The sequence below is a fragment of the Chrysoperla carnea genome, chromosome X (assembly GCF_905475395.1).
Source record: "Chrysoperla carnea chromosome X, inChrCarn1.1, whole genome shotgun sequence".
Taxonomy (NCBI): domain Eukaryota; kingdom Metazoa; phylum Arthropoda; class Insecta; order Neuroptera; family Chrysopidae; genus Chrysoperla; species Chrysoperla carnea.
The window spans coordinates 30,496,942-30,501,374 of NC_058342.1; the positions used below are offsets into that span (position 1 = coordinate 30,496,942).

The 4,433-nt window shown below is 28.9% G+C and overlaps 2 non-coding genes across 2 annotated transcripts; both read left to right on the plus strand.

The window, feature by feature from the left end:
• Positions 1-623: 623 nt before the first annotated feature.
• Trnal-uaa lies at positions 624-707 on the plus strand. Its single transcript has one exon. It is a non-coding gene; the product is annotated as a tRNA-Leu (tRNA).
• A 3,230-nt stretch (positions 708-3,937) lies between these two features.
• Positions 3,938-4,021, plus strand: Trnal-uaa. The gene has a single exon. It is a non-coding gene; the product is annotated as a tRNA-Leu (tRNA).
• Positions 4,022-4,433: the final 412 nt, after the last annotated feature.

A 4,433-nucleotide genomic window follows, 5' to 3' on the forward strand; every position in this document is an offset into this window, starting at 1 on the left:
TATTATTTTTCAAAAGTAAATTATCATAATTATTTATTTAAATTTGTGAGACAATGACATTATATTTTCAATGTAAGTCATAAATGCAATCCATACAATTCTATAATTAAAGTAGTGTATCGTTACCATGGAAACGCCTCCAATAAAATTCACGCATGGTGCGAATTGATATTGACAACAAGGATATATTGTTTAAGTTTTTTTTTAACAGGATATCATTCTAATTTTAAATCAATGAATTTATTTTATAGTGTAAATAATTAAATATTATTTAATCAATTTACAGATGGAATTTAGTAATAACTTTGTGATGTATTTTTTCTAGGAAACAACCGACATACATTCCTGTGGATTTAATTTAGTATTTACTCAAAAGTTCATATGGATTGTATATCAAAGGGGAATAACATCCAATATAATTCCAAACCGAATCTAATAAATCAAATAATTATTAGAAATTTAATTAATTTAAATAATAATATTTTAACTAACGTAATTTAATTTATTTTAAATAATATTTTAAAACTTTTTTTAACGTTTGAAAAATTTAGTGCAAAAAAGCATGGATTAAGTACTGAGTACCCCTCGTTTATATATTTCTTTAAAAAAGTTAATTAAGCACAGTCAGGTTGGCCGAGCGGTCTAAGGCGCCAGATTTAAGCTCTGGTTCCCAAACGGGAGCGTGGGTTCGAACCCCACACCTGACAAAATCATTTTTTTTGCTTATCTCTTGTAGAATTGGATAAATAGTCGTAGCTGTATGAGAAAATCTCGAAATTTATATACTCAGGTCCAAGTTTTTTTTTAAATGTTCAAGAAGATTCATATATCAAATTCTATATCTATAACTTTTTGCCGCTAGAAAGTTTGGCCATTACCATGGGTCAAAAAGGCCAATTATTACAATCCATTTCTGAGATAATTTTAGAAAATTTTAAAACCTTGAAAATATTTAACAAAATGAATCAGAAACGTATACTCGGGGGTTTTCGGGTTCGCTTATCACTATTTCGAAGTCAGAATTTCGATATACTATAACCTCCTTGGGTAATTTGCCCCGTTGGCCATTACTGAAATATTCTAAGGACGTGTTTGAGGTCACTGATCATAATTCAGAATTTAGACTGAGGATATACTCCCCCTCCTGGGGTTGCAGTCCCCACATATGCCTTTGCGTTGGGATTGCAGTTTTGTAATGTACACGTCAGGCATTTTCGTCTAAAATAATTTGTCTGTGTCCTGGACAAGGCATCGACGCTATGTATACAGACTAAATCATTATGCAAATACATGAAGTTTGCAACTTCTTATTTATAATATCACCAAAATAAAGATGCATCTTTTATCACCATAATCAAAAAAAAGATCTTGTTTTAAATTGTTATGTGACTTAAAAAAAAAAATTAAAAAATTATCTAGAATTAACCTATCTTAATTATTTCTCAGTAAATAAAAAGAAATAATAAAAAAAAAAACTAGAATATTGAATATTTTTCTTAAATCACGAAATTATAAATCTTTATAATAAACGCACAGATGAAATGTCAAATAATAAACAAAAAATAAAAACCCTGAGACCAAAATGATCTTACACGCGACTATTCGTGTAGAATTATTATGAAGTTGATCTGTGGTATTTTAAACGACAAATAACGAACATATTACAAAGTCGTCTTTGAAAAAAAAAAGTCTATGTTGTTCTTAATCAACAAAAAAAACCCTATATTTGATTCCACGATAGTTTATTATTATGTCTGCAGGATAATCTTTTGTTAGATTTAAGGTGATTGTAAAGCTACAGCATTGTAAAAAAATTTTGGTTTATTGCACGGTACATACATATGAATCAAATACATGCTTTGTACTCAAGTAATGTGATTTTTTTTAGCTTTCTAATACCACGAAACTACAAAAATATATAATATATTGTGTGCAAGTGATGCTTATAAATTTGATTATATAGATATCTCTCTTCAATCATTAATAAACTAACTATAGTCGCCTCTGTTCATAAAAAAATTGGATCTTCGATGAACTCATAATTAAATTAAAATTTTGTTTTGATTTCATCGACAATCTTATATTTTGATGGTTTTATTTTAAACTACAAGATTGTCTAAATATTTTAGATAGTTTTTTATCACACTCTCTAGATTTTTTGGTATAGAAATATCCAATTGAAAAGGATAATCTATATGATTCATCATTTTTTTAGCCAACTTTGAACAATAAAAAAATTAATAAAAAGCTCGATGACCTAGGAATTTTATGTGATTTTTGTAAACTTTGTTAATTAAAAAATGTATTTATAAAGTTTTATTGAAATCTCTAGTATTATTCAATCCTTGCAGATCTTCTTAAAGATATGTTTTTTTAAAACAGTTTAAAACTTGTCCCCTAACTCACTTACAAAAGTTTACATTTAATAAAATAATAAAGAACCTAAAAGAGAGTCTTTAAGCCGTTTGTGTTCTGTAAAATCCATCCACACAGCCTTTTCAACATGTTTTTTTGAGACAAAAAATGTATAATTTAATATTATATCCAGGTCGATTATAATTAAGTATTAGAGGTCGGATCTTATGATTTTGATTTAGGATTGAAGTTATAATTAATGTGCAAATCTGCGATAAATCGCTATTATCTTTTATAAATAATTATTGATTACTCTTGTAAACGTTATTATTTATATTATTAGTGATGCTTGGGTGTTTGCGGTTTATACATGTTTTTAATTCGGGTAAAAAAGTTTCTTTTCATAGTCAAAAGTTTAATATTTTTATACAAATTAATTTTTTTTAAAAGCTTATATTTAGTTTCACCTGTCCCGTTGTCTGTCTGTAATCAAATCTTGATAAGTCAAATTTAATCTACTTCCCGGTTTACCTTCTCGATTTTGTTTTTTGAGTTATCGTGATGACGAACGGACAGACGCAGACAGACGGAAAAATGGAAATGAATTAGTTCAGAAATTTTATGAACGCCTTCATCAAAATTTTGTTCGTAACATCAATAATGTCGCCCTATTAGCTCAGTTGGTTAAGGCGTAACCAATTCCGTCCGCGATATGCTTAGGGTAGTGGGTTCGATTAATTAATAATTGTGATGGGCTGGTGTAGTGCAAGGTATATGCATGAAGGAGGTGCACTCAGCTTCTAAAATTGAGGAGCTGATAAATGAAATTATCAGCGGAAAGGTGGTAAAACACATTTATGGTATCACAATGGGCTCTATAGCCTAAGTGTGTCCTTCGTGGACAGCTGATATAACCTAACCTAACTATCAATAATATACGAACTTTGAACTAAACTTAATATAGCTTGATCTGTATTTCATATAAACAAGGTATAAAAACATAGTATTTAATGTTTGTAAAACTCAAAAATGACCATTTTCAAGGATGAATAAAATAGTAAAAGTTTGAAACTTATCTGTTTGTCTTTTTCCAATTTGTGAATAATCTTGGAACATTTATGTTCATTAAAAAATAATGTTCAACTTATTAATTAATTTATTTATCAGAAATTACGTAATAATAGATAAATCATATTATAGTTTCTTTCTTTTAATTTTTTTTCTTTTATAGATTTGAAACAAAGAATGAATTGTTTTCAATCTTTTATAGACGATTACTGCACTTTCTGTTTTAGTATTCATTGATCTATTTCTTACGATAATATTAAAGTTTGTGACACACTAAATTTTGTTTTTCATTCTTATTCACGTTTCTGTTTAGACTCGGCAAAATAATTAATAAAAATTTCTCTTGGAAATCAGTGTCAGGTTTGCCGAGCGGTCTAAGGCGTCAGATTTAAGCTCAGGTTCCCAAACGGGAGCGTGGGTTCGAACCCCACATCTGACTTTTATCAAATTTTTTATAGAATTGGATAAGTAGTCGTAGCTGTATGAGATAAAATTTCAAAATTTACTACATAGAGTCAGGTTGGCCGAGCGGTCTAAGGCGCCAGATTTAAGCTCTGGTTCCCAAACGGGAGCGTGGGTTCGAACCCCACACCTGACAATATTTTCATCATCTATTTTACTTTTTCCTTTGTCCGATGAGAATTTTTATGGGAACATTTTTTACATTTAAACTTTTGTTCTATCTCTAACGGTTTACAAGATGGGTCCTACGGATCCAAGACCCAATTGACCTATGATGCTCATTAACGAACTTGAAATCACTTTTTACGTTCTGAGTACGCTGTAAAATTTCAGCTCGATATCTTTTTTCGTTTTTGAGTTATCGAAATGGACTAATTAGGTGATTTTATGAACACTTATGACAAAATTTTTTTCCTAGCTTCATTATTTTTAAGCGTTACAAACTTTGGACTAAACTTAATATACTATGTATATTTCATATATACATGGTATAAAAACAGAGACAAAACATCTTAATTAAAAGTATTAAAAATTATGAAATAAATTCA